At 52.1% G+C, this 18,053-nt stretch overlaps 1 protein-coding gene across 2 annotated transcripts in view; it reads left to right on the top strand.

Moving 5' to 3' along the window:
* SLIT3 (slit guidance ligand 3) overlaps positions 1 to 18,053 on the top strand; it is a 529,219-nt gene that overhangs the window by 23,709 nt on the left and 487,457 nt on the right. The window lies entirely within an intron of this gene.

Here is an 18,053-nt window from a genome sequence, read left to right as displayed (position 1 = left end):
GTCTGCTTGATCAGTGGCTCTTGAACTTGAGCAGGCATCAGAATTACCTGGAGGGCTTGTTAAAACACAGATTGGTGGGCCCCACCCCCACAGGTTCTGATTCAGTCAGTAGGTTGGGACAAGGCCCAAGAATGTACGTGTCCACCACGTTCCCAGGGAATGTGGGTGCTGCCGGCCAGGGGACCCCTCTTTGGGAACCATGGCGCTCGCCCAAGCTCTTGGAGCAGAGGGATCCTGATGTTCGCCTCTAGCGTTATACGACACCTCAACACAGCCTCGTTTCTCGATATGTATTTGTCTTTTTGCACTGTTCCATTGCACATTCATTTCTTCTCAATATATTATGTTGCCTTTCCTTCTCACTGTGCAAATTCTTAGGCTTTTCCTTTTAGGGTTTAAGCTCCTGGGGGTCAGGAATCTCACCTTATACTTCCTTTTGCAGAGCCTTGCACACACTGAGTGTGAGGTAAATGTCCTCTGGCTGGTTGCTTGATTTAGACCAACCTTGCTAAGACCCTGATTGCAAGCCAGTTGATCTCTGGGACACAGCTCTTGAGACAACCTCTGGAAACCTGGAAGAGGGCCTAGTATGTAGCTGGTGCTCAGTAGTGTTTGTTGTAGGAATATCATTTTGTGGCTTTGGGTCCAACAGCCTTCGGATCTGCCTGATAACTCGAGCCCAGTTCAAGCTTGGGAGCTGGACCTCAATTTTCCAGGACCTTCCGTTAATCTACAGCAATGCTTCTCAATCCTAACCGCACGTTGGAATCACCCGGGGAGCTTTAAAATAATATTAATGCCTGATATTTACACCTAGAGATTCTGATTTCATTGCTGCGGAGCGTGGCCTGAGCAGCAAGACTTTTAAAGCTCCCTGGTGATGCTAATGTGTAGCTGAGGTTGAGAAGGCGAATCTAGAGCATTTGGCTGCATGGCTTTCTCCTGCGCATTTCCAGAGGCACGTTACGTATGCACATAGGGGTGCACACGTGTGTAGGGAAGTTCAGGGCTCTGCGCTTTTTCTCGAGGGGTGCAGAGTGAGCACCTCTGCCTCTAAGATGAGGGTGCTGGGATTGGAAGCCAAGCCTTGGGGGAAAACTTGGCCAGGCCAGAGGGTACTTGAGAGCCTTGAGCACGCCTGCCTTCCTCTGCTGTGGCTGCCTTTGGCCGACTGCTGGTTGGCACATTGCATAGTCACAGGGCCTGTTTCAAGGCTGAAGGCAGGAGGTGGGGGGCCGAATGCAGGTGGTGTGCCTGCTGCAAGCCCCTTTTGTTCACCCGCAGTTCAGAAGAGGCCGTCCTCCCAGGGACTGAGGTGTGGGGTTTAGCGTTCAGCACCCTGTGCACCGGCGCTGGGTTTGTTCTTGGGTTTCTCGGTGGAAATGCACGCGGCTACTTGAGACTCATGAGCTGGCTTCGAGCAATGGGAAAGGTCATGCCGGGGCTTCTACCCCAACAGGTTGCTTGACTCAGCACAATCCTGGTGTAATTAAGCATGACAAGAAGCAAAGGGGAAAGGGCTAGTGCTTTTCTGTGTGCACTCAGCCCGGGCCCCCAGGGAGCGAGGTATTCAGAAGTGCCAGCTGCTCTCAATTTTATTGGAGCCAAGGTTTGGCTCACCTGCAGCCATCTCCATCAGCTTGTCCATGGGCAGTTGGGCGGCACTTCAGCAGGCCTGCAGGATCAAGTCACCCAGAGAGCTGGCTGGCTCGCTGGCTGAGTAATTCTCAGCCCCTTTCCCTCTCTTTTCTCTCTTCATGTGGCCTCAGAAGCTGTGTGTAAGAGATGTGGTCACATTCGTGCATTCAAATTGCTCACTGTTGTTTGGGTAGTAGCATTGGGTACAGCACTGTGCTGGGCACTGGAGCAAGGACTGGTACGTAAGGTTGGTTTCCTCCCTAACAGAGCTGTTATGCTACGTGGGAAAGCACTTAGTCAGCACAGGTCTGGAATCAAATTCAATCGCCTACTTGTAAGGCCCAACTGGTGATATAGATGGGTGGACTGGGCAGCCTGGGCAGCCACAGGGACTAGGGCTAGTCCCTGGGCAGCCGTAGGGCCCACAGTGGACTAGGACCACATGCTGAGCCGAAAGTCATTTTTTAAAACCCCCTTTGCTAAGCCAAGAAAGCAGGGTATGTACAGTGGGACTCAACGGCGGGCAGCCAATGTGACAGCCACTTCTAGTCACTTAGGCTGGTTCCAGAGTACCTCATGGCTGTGTAAGGGTCCGAAGACCCAAAGCCCAGAATGGGCTCAGGATCCTGGAGATTCGCTCTTCTGGGACCAGCTTCGTCTACGTAGCTGATTAAGGAGCCCTCAGGTCTGGAAGCCCTGAGTGCCTACGGGGGCTTCCAGCATGCAGCCAGCCGGAGTGGGAATTGGCCTGGCTGGCGTGTCAGGGTAGGCACCTGATGAGGCTGCCGGCGTGATGGGGACGAACTGTGGTGACTGCCCCCGAAGTGTGACTTGAAGCTTATCCCTTCCCGTCATCCCTTTAGCAACAGGAGAGGTGAGGGGCAGAAAGAAGGAACAGGGCCGGATCCTGAGCGCTCTTGTCCATTCTCCCTCCGGCTTAGACAGAGAATGCGGGTGTGGAGAGCTCAGTGGGCTTCTGCCGTGCCCCCACCCTGCTTCCTTCTGGTCTCCCTCTGTCCTCCCCTGCCTTAGTCCAGGGATGCTCATCTGCCCATCAGGTGACTATGGGCCCAGATCCCCCAGGGGCAGGCCCTGGACACTCTGCCTCTGCCATCAGCTCTCAAGCTCTACCCTGCGATGCTAGGGTTTACGTCAAGGTTACCTAGATCAAGAGGCCTGCGTTAGCCTCAAGGGCCCTTTCTTCCAGTGGCTGACACGTAAACATGGACTTAGTCTCACGGACTTAGAGTGGCAAGTCTCTTTCTCCAGGGCTTGAAGCACTACACAGCTTTCGATTCTTTCTTGTTCCTGATGTGGTGCTGTCTTTAGTGCCCTTCTAGAGATATATGGGGCTCTTTCCCTGTTGTTTTCTTTTCTGTTTGTCTATCCATGTGCTTATGTTTTTCCGCAGCATGTGTTGCCGGGAAATGGCTTCTGCAAAGCCCCTTGGCTCTTTCCTAAAGCAGTTTTCCCCCTTGCGGTGCCCCCCGCACCAGAGCCATGGCCCCAAGCCACGTCAGAGTGAACAAACCACAGCCTGAAATTGCAGCCATTCAGGAGAGAGGAGTCTTTAATTTGGGCTTAAAATAGCCCGCAGCCTAAGATCGTGAGGGACCGGGAGCAAGGTGTCATCGCGGGAATGGGCACTGGAGACCCAGGCCGGGATCAGTGAGCAGGGGCTGCGGGCTGGAAGGAAGACGGGCACAGAGACTGGAGTCTGGGCTGGAATCCACGCAGCTCATTTGACATTGGACTCGCGGGCCTCTTTCGTAATGGAAGAGTCAATGATGTGGCAATAGAAATGTACAGGACCGGCCTACTCCATCTGGAACGGGGCATCTGCTCCCCCACTTTGCTCAAAACTCTGTGCAGACAGCATTGTCGTATTAGCTAAAGCCCAGGTCACCATGTTGCTGAGCTCCTGAGTCACCGTGCATTGCATACAATAGGCCGTTAGGGATGCCACCCTTACTTTATCTCTTGAGAAATGTCCCCTGGATCTGTACAAGCAGCAGGGCTAGCAATCAGAAGAGCAAAGGGTAGCAAGCACTTACGGACTCCGCATCGTTCTGTCATCTTGGAGTGAATAAACGATTCATTCTCAGCCCCACCCAAGGAGCAGGGGCCACTGCGATTGTCTCTATTTTATCATCAGGGAAGTAGAGGGACAGGGAATGGAAATAACCTCCCAAGTCGTGACGCCAGGGCGGTGTACCAAGTGCAGAGTACGCTTCTGTGTGACCCTGGTGCCCACACTTAACCCTCCTGCACCACCTTCCAGGTTAGTGTTGTGGCTTTTATCATCTGTGCACTGTGATTACTGGCTGGTTCAGTTAGCTCAGTCTGTTATAACGAAATACTGCAGACTGGGTGGGTTAAGCAACAGACATCTATTTCTCACAGTTCGAAAGGCTGGACCTCCGCGATCGAGGTGCCAGCGTGGCTGGGTTCTGGTGAGAGCTCTTTGCCTGGCTTGCAGGCAGCTGTTTCTCTCCGTGTCCTCACGTGATGGAGAGAATGCTCTGGTATTTCTTCTTCTTCTTAGAAGGACACTGATCCCCTCAGGAGGCTCCACTCTCCCCAGGATGGGACCCCATCCAAACCTAATTACCTCCCAAAGGCCATGCCTTCCGATTCCATCACACGGGGGCTTCCACCTGTGAATCCGGAGGGGGAGACAAACAGCCCGAACACGGTCACTTCCTGGTCTTGACCCGGCTAGATTATGTAAGCTGCTGGATCGGGGCTCAGCACACCGCATAGTAAACATGCGGGCTCCGGGGACCCCGCAGTCTCAGTCACGGCTATTCCACTCTGCCCAGATAGCACGAGAATGTCCGTAGTCAGCCTATAAGCAGATGAGCGTGGCTGTGCTCCAGGAAAGCTATATTTATGGGTACTTAAATTTGAATTTCATTTAATTTTTGTGTGTCATGAAATGCTATTCTTCTGATTTTTCTTCAACCATTTAAAAATATAAAAACCATTCTTAGCTTGCAGGGTACACAAAAACGGGCAGCGGCCTTGGTTCGCCCACAGTTTACTGACCCTCGTCCTGGAGCCCGGGGATTTGGAGGGTCATGTATTTATTTTAACGCAGGTTTTCCCAGGGCCCCCGCCCTCGCACTTGGTCTCCATCCATAAGCGCTGATTAAGTGAATTACTCTGTGGTAGGCCCTCCCAGGTGGGCTGGGTGACCTGGGCATACTGCTGATTTTCGGAGAAGGAGTCAAAACTTTCCTTTGCTCCAAGCAAGGGACAGGCATGCACTCTTTGCCACAGTGGCTGAGAGGAGGGCAGGAGCCTCCCTCTTGTGGGTCTTGGTGAAAATGTTTCTAGGAGAGGGAGGAGAGAGTTTCTTTTCCTCCAGAGAGTGTAGAGATTGCCTCTTTGCAAATAGACCTACGGAACGTGATTTGTAATAGGAAACAGATTTTCCCCCTGAAGATAGATGGAATGTCCCCACCTCCCAAACTGAGAAGAGAATTGTTTCCTCTTTACAAAGGAAACAAATTGGATTCTCAAAGGAATAATCAGAGAAGTTTTTTCAAATTGTCGTAATAAGCAAGATATGGTTTCATGAATGATGAAAGGGAGGCCTGGCTTCCTCGGGCCTGGACGTGCAGGGCCGCTCGCAGATCAGATGGGCCCTTCTCTCTCCGCGTGATTCCTGTCCCTGGGCGTGTTCTCAGTGCCAGATGGGGAAGAGTGCCCCCTGCCCGAGAGGGGCTGGCAGACCCACCCGGGTCCAGTGTCTCACTACAAAGACATCTTCTTCCTTTCCAGCTCTTCCTCTTCGGCACAGCACTGAGGTGGGTCCCCATTCCGCAGGCGAGCTCCCTGACAGCTGCAGATCATTTCGGTCCGTGGGAGAGGGCATTACAGACGGGAGACGTGCCTGCGCGAAAGGACAGTGTTTGGAATGAGCTTGCTGGGCGCAGGGCCCTGCCTGGGTGGGGGGACCATCTGGGCCCCACTTCCAGGCGGCCAGGGAACGAGGCTGAGGCTTCTCACCTTGGTGAAGGTGGAGAACCATGATGGGTTGAGGGACCAGTGCCATACACCTGGACGCAAGTCAGCAGCCTCCATGTGTTCGGCCAAATGCTGCTGGGCATGGCTGCTGAGAGTGGGTACACAAGCGAGAGCGGCCGGGAGAGGAAGAAACGGCAGCCCTTTAGTTTGAAAAGCCTTCGCTCCCTGCTCCTTTGCTGTGTCCGGGAGGTGTGGAGGAGACTCCACATAGCCCTTGCCTTACCGTTGCTCCTGGTAAAGGAGACAGAATTAGTTATTTTGATTCTTTCAATGCCCTGGGAGCTGCAGGAGCAAAAAGCACAGAGCCCTGGCTGTCCAGCCCTGCCCTCCAGGATCCTTACCCTGTGGCTGATACTCAGAAGTGTAAACTTGGACCGGTTACCTAACCTCTCTAGACCTCAGTTCCCCCCGTAAGATGGAGATAATAATTGGATGTACCGCCTCCTAGGATTGCTGTGAGGACTCAGAGGAGATGAACAGTGCCTGATAAATCGTGAGAACTCAATGCAGTGCAAAACTGGTTTACTATTATTGTTGATCACTGTTGTATTTTCCCGGCAGCAATAATTCCCTCTGTTTGTGTAGCTCTTATTGATTCATAAAGCCCTTTCTCTTACAATGCTTCATGGGATCATCTCAAAAGCTCTCGGAGGTTCAGCAGGTGCCATTTGCCCATTTCACAGACGAGAAGAGTGGCTTGTCCAGACCACGCGACAGTAAGAGACGGAGCTGGGTCCTGAGCCTGGGTGCAGCTCAGTTCTGGTCATCACCGACTGTGCCTTTCTGCCCCCTCACAGGGGTATCAGGCCGTGTCAGCCCTGTGTCCAAGATGCTGGATGTATAAGAAGTTGTCTCCGCTCTCAAGGAGCTTCTAGTCCAGTTGAAATTCAAAGAACCCGAGAGTCCACTTGCGAGATGGAAGCTACTTTGACCGTCTCCAACAAGAGAAGGCAGGCCAGAAATCGACTAGCCGGGAGCCGTACACGGTGCCATCAGATGACATCCAGAATTTTCCTGTGCCGAACCTGCAAAGACCTGCCTCCCATTTCCGGCATGTCACTCAGCACATTCCCTCCATGTGTGAAAAGCGCCGTGAAGCCCGCTCTGTGGCAGACGGTGTTAGCTCCAAGTTGCATCACACCCCTCCACCACTCCTCCTTTGCAACAGACCTTAGCCTTATTCTGTGACTACGTCCCATCATCCTTCCCGAATGTGCATCAAATTAAAGAGTTATTAGGGCATGACAGGGCATGTTTATGGGGAAGAATTTCCTTTAAAGTCACAGCTCCGCCAAAACTTACTTTACTAGTGTTTATACAAAGTTTGGAGTCTGTTCCAGTGCAGTCCATGTTTATAGTCCTACAACAACCATTGCATTCCGTGGGCTGCCCCTTCCTGTTTTCCTAAAAGTGATGACTGCACCTATACTACAAGGTAGCAGTGTGTGTGTCGCGTGGCCGGCTGGGCTCAGCTATATGCATGCGCCTTTGGGAGAGTGACGCGTCACCGCGATGCATCCTGCCAATAACGGGGACTTTCTAGTGGTCCGACCCAAGCAGACAAGAAGGGGGGCTCTGTACAAACAAGGACGCGGGGAACAGGCTCCCCTGTTTGTCTGCTCCCCTCCGTCGTGGGTATTTTGCGGCTCTAACTAGGAACTCTGTTTGTGTGGATTTGTTCAGGGCGGTTCCGACTGTGCCTGTTTTCTTGATACAATTATGAGAGGTATTCCCTTTGACTTGCCAAAGCGTTCAAGTATGGTCACTCTGGTTCTAACTGGTGCCCAGATTTACCGGTATAAATGAAATACGGACATCGACTTTGGCTGGTCAGTGAAGAGCAAATATAACTCAGTGAAAACTGCCGATACAAAGCAGAAGTCCAGGTTATTCGGTCATTCAACAGATGTTTATTTGTGCTTTTCCATGGTGGACACTGTGCTGAACCCTAAGGATTCAAATATAAAGGAGGTATGGCCCCGACTCCCAAGAAACTGGAGTTTACTGGTTTAGCTAAAATTGTGTGTACGTTATCAAAATGGTCCGATTAGATTGTTTCGGTTGGTCCTTCACCCTTCAGGACTCTGTATTCATTTCTTGAGGTTGATTGCTAAGTTCTCAGGCGCCGACACCTGAATGCCTGGTCATGGATGCCTACTTGGCAGCTGGTGACCACAGACAGGGGCCTCCGTCTCCCTGTGCCTCCGTGTATCCATGTACGGAGTGGGAACAATCGGAGCCCGGACCTCCCGGGCTGCTGGTGCGGGTCCCAGGAGGCGCCAGGTGTGAGGGACTCAGCCTAGTATTCAGCACGTGGCAAATACCCAGTACACACCAGCCCTTGCGTAATAGTTATTCATTCTGCAGTGATTTTTTAGACCCTGTGGGCTGGCTGCAGCTTTGGTGTCCCATCAGAACTTGGGTGACCTTAAAAAAGGCACAGTTTTAGGTAACGTGTGTTAATGGGGGTTCAAGGCCTATGAGCATTACCCTGGGGGATGATTCAGGGTCAGTGAGATTCTGACCGGGGGGGAACCAACCAGTCTATTTTCCACCTTTTACAGTCGGGGGAGGTGGCTTTTCCAAGGTCATACTATGAGACAGAAACCAAGCATGGAGAAAGATCGTGACTGCTTAACTTCTTGTCCTTTCCCTCCCGCTCTGCTGGATGGCCAGGTGACAAGGTTATGCTGCAAGGACAAGAAAACCCACCCATATCTGCAGCAAAACACAGTGAGACGGCATCACCCCCTCAGAGCGTAGCCCTGGTGCCTTTAGTCTGGGTGGCAGTGCGCGGCCTGTGCGCCACACAGCCACTCGGGAACCCGGGCTCCTTCCGTCTTAGGGTGCCACCGTTTTTGACGCATGGTCTACACGTATCAAGGAAGACAGGAAAAGGGAAGAGGGTGTGATGTCGTGTGGGATGCCCCATGGCCTTGCCTGGGGAGGGTCCATATCACTTCTGTCTGCCTTCTGTTCATCAGAAATCAGTCTTGCGGTCCCACCTGGCTCCAAGGGGCACTGGGAAATGTAACCTCGCTGTTCACCTGGGAGGAAAAGGACGTAGCTCGGTTAACACACAGCACTGTCCCTGTCATGCCGTGTGCCTGAAATTGCTTGTCACACTTCAGTCTCTCCTGCCATTTCTGCCTCCTGACTCCCAGGGGTCCTCGGAATCCTACTTTCACATGGTCTACATGCAGTGTGGGTCAGGCTTCCAGAACAGGCCTTCTGAGAAGGATTCGGAAGAGTTGAGATCTCTGGTCATGACAATGTCAGACATGAAGGGTGACCCTTTAAGCCTGATGGGTGTCACCTGGAGGGAGTCGCTCAAAACGGAGAAAGTTGCCATCCTGGAATCACTTTATCATCTCATTTAATCCTCACAGCAGCCTCAGTGGGAGGCGCTGTTATTTTGCCCGTTTACTTATAGAATAAAGAAAGCGAAGCCTGTGCGTGGCTGTGTAACCTGCCCTAAATTGCACCGCCATCCGGTAAGACCTGAGCCCAGGCCCGCCTTCTTAAACAGTTCGCTCTGGAGCAGGGATCTCAAGTGGAAGTGCCTGTAGGGCCAAAGCAGGGGACACCAGCGAGGGAAGCAGACCGGGTGGGCTGATGGTCTACGGAGCACATGCCTCGTCCAAAAAGGGGGGTTGCGTCTTAGCGCCAGTTCACAGTGGCCCTGCGGGCTCAGGGTTCTCAGATCATGTGATTATTTTTCTGTAGACAACCCAGGATTTCAGATTGATAAGTGAAATTCTCCCAAATTGACCATTAATTTACAAATCGGGAACCCCTACTGAGAACCAGACTGAGCAGATCTGTCGGCAAGCCAGAACTGGCCTGTGGGCTACCGGTCTGTGGGTTTACTCTTCTGCCTCCAGCCGAGAGCTAGGTATGCTGTATGTACACTGTTTCCGGCTAGACTATGGAGCAGAACAGAGCAAGACGGGCCGGGCCGGTAGGGGGCCCTTCTGCAAGGAGAGTCAACGCAGAGACCCTGACTCCCCCTCCTCCTTGCAGGGCCCACACCACCGGCCATTAAGCCATCCAGCCATCCAGGTTGCCCCTCTCTCTGGCCCGTTCTCCTCCCTGCAGGTTGCTGTCTGCAGGGCGCTGGCTGCAGGCTTTTGCAGGTGTAAAATTCTATATGCGAGAGTGTTGCCAAGCCAGAAATTTAGCCCAGGGAGGCTTAGTTCCCGAACAACGGAAGTAGTGTGAAGCCAGTTTTTAAAATCAAATTCAGTCATTTCTCTCCTGAATGTGTGTGTTTTTAAACTTGTCCTTGGTTATGTAACGGATGAGAATAAAGTGCAGAAGACTGAGGGTAGGTGAATGACGCCTCCTGTGGTGTGGCGAGTCGGGAGAGGTGAAGCGTGAGAGGGGAACTCTCCAAGGCAGAGGTGCGGGGGACACGCAGGACCGCCCGACCCGGTGGAGGGGAGTCTGGTGGCTCTTGAACACGTGCTGTTTCCTCCATTGCGTCAGGGAAGATGGGTGGATGGCATTAGGTCCTCCAGGACGGGGAGAGGAAGCAAAGAGGGAAAGACATCCGCGGGGCAGGGCCACCCGAGCAGCTCCCAAGAGGCCCTTTGTGCTTATCAAAGAACATCTGACTTGGGCCACGCTTCCAGAGCCTCGAGTGACTGTGGCTCTGCTGGTCACTGCCGCCGTGGTACAGGTCTCACTTCAACTTTCAAGTTTTTGGGAGGGGAGGAAAGAGTCCATGAGTAATACATGCTTCCTCCAGAAGATACGGACCATCCTAATAAGCAAAATGTAAAATGTGTCTAAAAAAACAACAGAAGTCTTCACGCAGCCCCCAGAGAACGCGAGTGTGCAGACCTCTGAGTGTCTCCACGGGGTGTCTGGGAGGAAGCGTGGGGAGTAGAACCTGTGGTCTTGGCTCCCACGGAGCTTCACGCCCCTTTGGAAGGGGAGGCAAGTGCACAGGGAGCAGGCAGCAGCGACACACGCGGTGGACAGCATTATGCCGAAAGCCTAAATGAGTCGTGTGGAGGGAGGCTTAATGACCCGGAAGTTCAGAGGGTCAGGGAAGGGAGGGATCGGCCTAGGAGGGAGGGAGGGAGGGGCTGGGAAAGCTATGGAAAGGAGGGTCACCTCTGTGACTCCATCCCCCCTGCCTTTGGAGCGTGCTCTCTGCCTTTGGCTGGCTTCCTTTGGGGGGGGGGGCGTCTCAGACCAAGTATCTCTCCCTCCTGGGCACACTGGCTGGTGCCCCCACTTCCTCTCACCCCACCTGCACTTTCCTCATCTCACCCCGAAATGACTTCCCAGTTATTTTCCTGTCATCTGTAGCTTTGTTGTTTATTTGTGATCGTGTGTCTCCTGCTGTATTAGTTTTCTGTTGTTGCTTGACACTCTTGCCCCAAACTTCGTGGCCTAATATTTATTGGTGGCCTAATATTTATTGGTGGCCTAACTACCATTTATTTCCTCACAGGTAGTCGGGAGCCTCAGCTTCAGGGTCTTACCGAGCTGCAACTGAGGTGCTGGTTGGGGCCAAGGTCTCGTCTGAAGGCTCAGCCCCGGGTCTGTGTTCAGGCTCTCGAGGTTGTTGGCAAAATCGAGTCCCTTGCAGACTGTTAGACTGAGGGCTTCGGGGTCCTGCTGGTCATCCTCAGTTCTCTGCCAGTCGTCTGTAGAGGCTGCCCTCAGGCCCTTGCCCTGTGTCCCTCCCTAATGTGGTCACTTGCTTCATCTAGCAAGAGAGAGCCCCCTAGCAAGATGGACGTTACAGTTGTGTGTAATGTAATCACCGGAGTGCCATCTTATCACCTTTACTCTACTCCAGTGGTGAGAAGCAAGTCAGTAGGTCCTGCCCACACTCAAGGAGTAGAGTGTGGGTGGTAATACCGCAAGGGTGGTAATACCAGGAGTTGGTGGGGGGCGGATCGTGGAGGCCACCCTAGAATCGGTCTGCCACACTCATCGGGAGAATACAGATCCCCAAAAGGACTCATGTGTTGTTGTTCAACACTCTCCCTAATCACAATCACAGTGCCAGATCCAGAGTGGGTGTTTAATAAAGGTACACTGTAGGGAGAAAGAAAGGGTGGAAGGGAGGGAGGGAGGGAGGGAGGGAGGGAAGGAAGGAAGAAGGAAGGAAGGAAGGAAGGAAGGAAGGAAGGAAGGAAGGAACAAACAATCGATCTTGTTTTCCCCTGCAACGTCTCCTGGGTTTACAGTCGAAGCCCTCTTTTCCACACACTGCTAACAGCGTTACTAGAGGATGTTTTTGCTGTTCCCCCTTCGCACATGGGCCACAGCAAAAAGACATTTAGCTGCAATGCCACAGAGTGAATCCAAAGAAGGGTGTGAATACACATGTGCCCAGAGAGCGACAGCAGCCTGCCCTCGAACAAGTTGGCTTCATTTTTTCCAGTGTTGTTCTAAACTCCCCTTCCCGTTCCACCCCACCCAAGGTGTCAAACAGATGTGAAAATACCTCAGAGCGGCAAGTTACAGTGTTGGTTTATGATTTATGATTGGGCTGGGGAAGAATAGTGCAGATCACCATGGTGATGCCTGTTTATGGAGGCAACATAGCACAGGACGAGGAACATGGCAGAAACCAGACACTGGCAAACATGGCAGGAGAGACTTCTGCCTGGAGTCTGGGAAAAGGCTCAGCCCTCCCACCGGCCCAGACCTCCCCGGGCAGCAGAGTAGGAAGTGGGCCATCCTGGCCATAGCGGGGAGGAGCAAAGCCACCTCAAAGGATGGGCTCCTTTGTGTTCTTGAAGACACAGGGATGGGAAATTCCATTCTGTTCTGTTCCAGTCTGTTTATTCACTTTTCTTTTAGTCAGCAGTTGAACTGACTCGGCAGAAGATGCTTGGCCTCTAGTTGCAGATGGGCAGCAGGATGTGATTTAAAAAAAAAAAAAAACAAAGGAAAAAACATGCCTTCTGCATCCAGAGAGCCCTAGTTCACATCCCAGCTTTTGCCACTTACGGCTTGTCTGACCTCAAGGCAGCTTGCTTCATTGGTGAAGTCTTCTGGTGGGGCGCAAGTGGGGGAGACCAAGCTTCAGTTTCCTCGTGTGAAAAATGGGACGATAATAGTACCTGTCACAGAGGACTGCTGTGTGGATAAAGGAGAATGAACACAGAGTTTTTAGTGCAGGGCCTGGTCCGTGGTCCCGACAAATATTAACTCTTATTAAGGCTGATGTTCAGTATTTTCATCTGGTGATGGTTGACTCATGCCGACTTTGCAGAGCAGCTGCAGAAAGAAAGAAGAAAAGGACAGNTGGGTTTACAGTCGAAGCCCTCTTTTCCACACACTGCTAACAGCGTTACTAGAGGATGTTTTTGCTGTTCCCCCTTTGCACATGGGCCACAGCAAAAAGACATTTAGCTGCAATGCCACAGAGTGAATCCAAAGAAGGGTGTGAATACACATGTGCCCAGAGAGCGACAGCAGCCTGCCCTCGAACAAGTTGGCTTCATTTTTTCCAGTGTTGTTCTAAATTCCCCTTCCCGTTCCACCCCACCCAAGGTGTCAGACAGATGTGAAAATACCTCAGAGCGGCAAGTTACAGTGTTGGTTTATGATTTATGATTGGGCTGGGGAAGAATAGTGCAGATTACCATGGTGATGCCTGTTTATGGAGGCAACATAGCACAGGACGAGGAACATGGCAGAAACCAGACACTGGCAAACATGGCAGGAGAGACTTCTGCCTGGAGTTTGGGAAAAGGCTCAGCCCTCCCACCGGCCCAGACCTCCCCGGGCAGCAGAGTAGGAAGTGGGCCATCCTGGCCATAGCGGGGAGGAGCAAAGCCACCTCAAAGGATGGGCTCCTTTGTGTTCTTGAAGACACAGGGATGGGAAATTCCATTCTGTTCTGTTCCAGTCTGTTTATTCACTTTTCTTTTAGTCAGCAGTTGAACTGACTCGGCAGAAGATGCTTGGCCTCTAGTTGCAGATGGGCAGCAGGATGTGATTTAAAAAAAAAAAAAAACAAAGGAAAAAACATGCCTTCTGCATCCAGAGAGCCCTAGTTCACATCCCAGCTTTTGCCACTTACGGCTTGTCTGACCTCAAGGCAGCTTGCTTCATAGGTGAAGTCTTCTGGTGGGGTGTAAGTGGGGGAGACCAAGCTTCAGTTTCCTCGTGTGAAAAATGGGACGATAATAGTACCTGTCACAGAGGACTGCTGTGTGGATAAAGGAGAATGAACACAGAGTTTTTAGTGCAGGGCCTGGTCCGTGGTCCCAACAAATATTAACTCTTATTAAGGCTGATGTTCAGTATTTTCATCTGGTGATGGTTGACTCATGCCGACTTTGCAGAGCAGCTGCAGAAAGAAAGAAGAAAAGGACAGAGAGCTCCTCACACAAAAATAATGTGCTTGCCAACGTAGATTGTATGACAAATGGTCACGACACTTCAGTGTCTTAAGAGTTACTTCCTGAACATCTCTGAGTCTAATGTGGGATGTTGGGGAGACAGGGGAGGGAAGAGCTCTGTTCCACACACTCATTCAGGGATTCAGGCTCTTTCTGTCTGCTTCTCTTGGAGTCCTCCCCACCCTGCCGCACCCAGCCACGCAATGCCACACACATCCCTCCCTGGATCTACTGACTCCAGCCCCAGATGAGCAGGAAGTTCTGTGGATCAAGGCCGGAGGGCAGTATGTATTGCTTCCGCCCAGGTAATAGTGAGAACTCAGTTAATGGCTGCACCCTCCTGCAGGGGAAGCCGAGAAGTGCACCTATCTGGGTGCATCAGACAGGGGGACGCGGTTTGGTGGGCAGCTTGCCAGCGTCTGCCACAGGGTCTCGTGGATGGTCCCCACTTACTGTGATGATGAGTATAACATCTGGGTGATGCACGTGGTATTCTAAGCCCCAGTTGGAGGGACGCGCGACCCTAACTCTGCAGTCTTACTCCTCAGAGCCTGAGAGAAGGGCCAAGTCTCAGCTCATTCCTAGAATGCCTTGGCCCCTGCCAGCTGTCCTTGTCCACAGTGATACTATCGAGAGTCTCGAGGGTGGCCTCAGAAAGGACATGTGAGAGTCATGTGATTGCAGTTCCATTGTTAATGGTAAATTAAAAGTCTGGAGGGTGGCTTTCTCTTTCTCTCATCTTTTTTTTTTTTTCATAACGAATCACTTCAAAACTTAATGGCTTAAGAGTAAGCACTCATTTTAGTATTCTCTATCACACTTTCTGTGGGCAGGAATTCAAGAGTCACTTAGCTGGTCGATCTGGCTCGGAGTTTTTCACAAGTTATAGCCAGATGGTAGCTGGAGCTGGAATCTCAAAGGTGTCTGCACTTACGTGCTTGACCTCTAGGTTGGAAAGATTCAGCCAGCCAGGGCTGGAAGAGCTAGGACTCCTCGGGCACACCTCCCCGTCTCTCTCTCTCTCCCCCCCCCTTTTCCCTTCTCCTCTCCCTCACCCCCCCCCCCAACTCCCCACCACCATGGTCTTCTGGTCTTTTTGTGTGGCAGCTCAGGGCTCGATGCGCATGCTCCAAGAGACAGCCAGGCAGTCACTCACTCTCTCTCCTAACCTCCGAACTTCTGTATCAGTTCCACCTGCATCTCATTGGTCCAGTCTGTCCCAAAGCCTTGCTTAGGACAGCCCAGTGGAGCCTGGACCGAGACGATGCGGGTTGGGAGGGGTGGGCACATGAGGTGATGCAGCCCCTTCTCCCTGTTCATTTAATTAGTTCCCCTTGTCAGCCAGGCATGTTTGCAGCCCAGGCCTTGTGCGTCTCACCTTTCCAAGGTCTGCACGCAGGAGAGCCTTACAGAAAGCGTGCAGGCTGGAGGGGTTAAGTAACTTACGCAAACCCACAGCGCTGGGCATGGGTGGTGGGCAGAGATTTGAACCCTGACCCGGCTCACCTCAAAGCCCGTGGTCCCCCTGGCCTTCTCCCTGGGAGCCTGGCAATCTGGCAGTCTGTATGGCTTGGATGAGCTAGGGGAAGATAACCATGGAAATAGGTGTCAGAGAAATGTGTCAAGGGAGGGGCAGTGTGAGGGGCCCCTGAGGGTGGGGCCACCTTGTCAGCCACAAAACACACCCTTCTTCTCACCTGTAGGGAGATAACACATCACCAGCTGAGTCTCTTGAGGACCCCAGGATTCATCTCTCAGCAAAGTGAGGGGTGGGGCAATCAGCTGCTCTTGGTGCATTGAAATTTCCGAGTGGAGGTGGGGGTATTCAGTTTGACGAACTCTTGAACAGTAGCGGCCCTGATTATTTGACAAGTGTCAGATGAGTTCCGTGCGGGCATCATCTTATTTAACCCTCATAGAAACTCTTGAGGTCAAGATCGTCACGCTCCTCTCGTAGATGGAGAGACTGAGCCTCGGAGGTGAAGTGACTTGCCCTTGGACCACTCAGTCAGTGGCAAGGCGGGGCTGCAAACTCGGGGCTGCTCACCTCTGAAGCTCAGCCTCCCAGACCCTGTGTTCCTGGGGCGCCCCACAGACTCCACCGCAGCCCCGGCCCCGAGTCCCCGGCAGCCTCTCAGCAGCACACTTCGTGTCCCTCCACGTAATAAATATTAATTGAAATACATCAGTGCCGCAGTCACAAGCACCAGCTGCTGAGACACCATGCTGCGTCCCAGTAATTAAACCCGTAGTTGCACTGTCATATTCACAGTTGTCGAGGTCCCCAAGCAACCCGCCCAATGGTGATGGGAGGTGCGGAGAACACTCGGGTGGTGGTGAGCATGCAGAGGTTCCTGCCCTTGTGCTGGCACGGAGTCTGTGCATGAGCAGCCCTTCTCCAGCTCCCTGTGCAATCCCTGCTCTTCCTTCGCCCGCGCCCAGCTTGGTCCCAGGAGTCTACACGCTGCCTCTCTCCACCGCAGGCTGGTTAACAAACGACTGGCTGTTTTAGACCGTGGAACACTGGATGTGGAGGGGCGGGGGCGGTGGTTCCCAGCTGAGGTTCCCCAAGGGCCCACTTCATTTTTATTTCCGTATTGTTTCCATATCAGGAGAGTCGTCCCTCCCCTCCCTTGATTTTTCCCTCCTGCAGAGTGCTAGGATCTGAAAGTAGTTTGCCTCTTCTTCTTGTGCATCTGTAGATCACACAGGTCTAACTGTGGCATGATTGCAAGGTGGCCACCTCGGTACCTGACGAGGAAAACCAGAGAAGTACAGTAGCCGCCCCTTATCCACGGGGCCTATGTTCCAAGACCCCCGTGGATGCCTGAAACTGCGCATAGTACTGAACCCTCTGCATGCTATGTTTTTTCCTAAATGCACATACCTTCTCACTCTTCAAGGAAGTACTTCGCAGCTTCTCTCTGACGTGTCTGAATTGCCAGCACCTTCACTGGCAATTACTGGCAGTTACAGCACCTCTTGTGCTTTGGGGCACTAGTAGGAAAAATAAGGGCAACGCGAGCTGCGATTCCATGACAGTCGATCTGAATACTGAGTTGGCTACTGAGTGACTCATGGGCCAGGAGTATTTCTGGGGTGGACACCCTGGACAAAGGGACCACTCACACCTTGGGCACAGCGGAGTGGGCAGGCGTGGGGTTTCATCACGCTACTCAGAACGGTGCACGGTTTAAAACTTACAAACTGTTCATTTCCGTTCCCTTTAATGTTTTCACATCGCAGGTAGCCATGGGTAACTCAGACTGCAGAAGGCTGTGTGGGGTATGAGACGGGCTGCTTTAGTGAACATTTAGATGGGGACGCATCACGGGGAAATGGCCTGTTAGCCGCTCAGTGTTCTGGAGGAAGCGAAGTGAGTTCGCTCACAGATGCCTTGTTGAAACTCCAGTTTGGCCAAAGGCCTGGAATTTTCTCGTCACTTCAGAGAGAAAGGCAGGGCAGATAGGGATTAATTGTTCACACTCATTATTAAGAATTATAACATTATTTATGGTCCTTTTTTTTGGGTCTCCAGCCTTTTTAGATCATTTTAGTGAACACAGTGTTTAGACAGTTGTTCACAGGTTTGTTCTTGACTCTGGTTTCCCCTAATCCTAGCTTCCTACCCCTGTGGTGTTCCCTTCTCCCCCACATCAGTGCCGCTGTAAGGCTTTCACTTCTCCCATAACAAATCCTTCTCTTTGGGACCATTTTTTAGGAATTTCAGCCTAAAAATGGAGGCAGGAGTGACTCACGTGGCTGTCGTTACCTAATGTATGAAACTAACGAGGTTCCCTCTCCCCTGTGCCAGACTAATATTCTACCTTATCAGGCTATGGAGTTAGTGAGACGTGCTCTTTGTCCTCGGCAAGTCCCCAGAATAGCTGGAAAATAGACAAGTATCTCACTGGGTGTCAAAGTCAGTCGAGATTCTTTTGGTTTCAAGTGTTGGGGAAATTCAACTCAACCTGGGTGAAGTCAAAATGTAAGGGAAATGGGATA

The sequence above is a fragment of the Sturnira hondurensis genome, unplaced genomic scaffold, assembly GCF_014824575.4.
Source record: "Sturnira hondurensis isolate 20B ecotype Veracruz unplaced genomic scaffold, ASM1482457v3 Scaffold0009733, whole genome shotgun sequence".
NCBI lineage: Eukaryota > Metazoa > Chordata > Mammalia > Chiroptera > Phyllostomidae > Sturnira > Sturnira hondurensis.
This window is presented reverse-complemented; position numbering and strand designations above follow the sequence as displayed.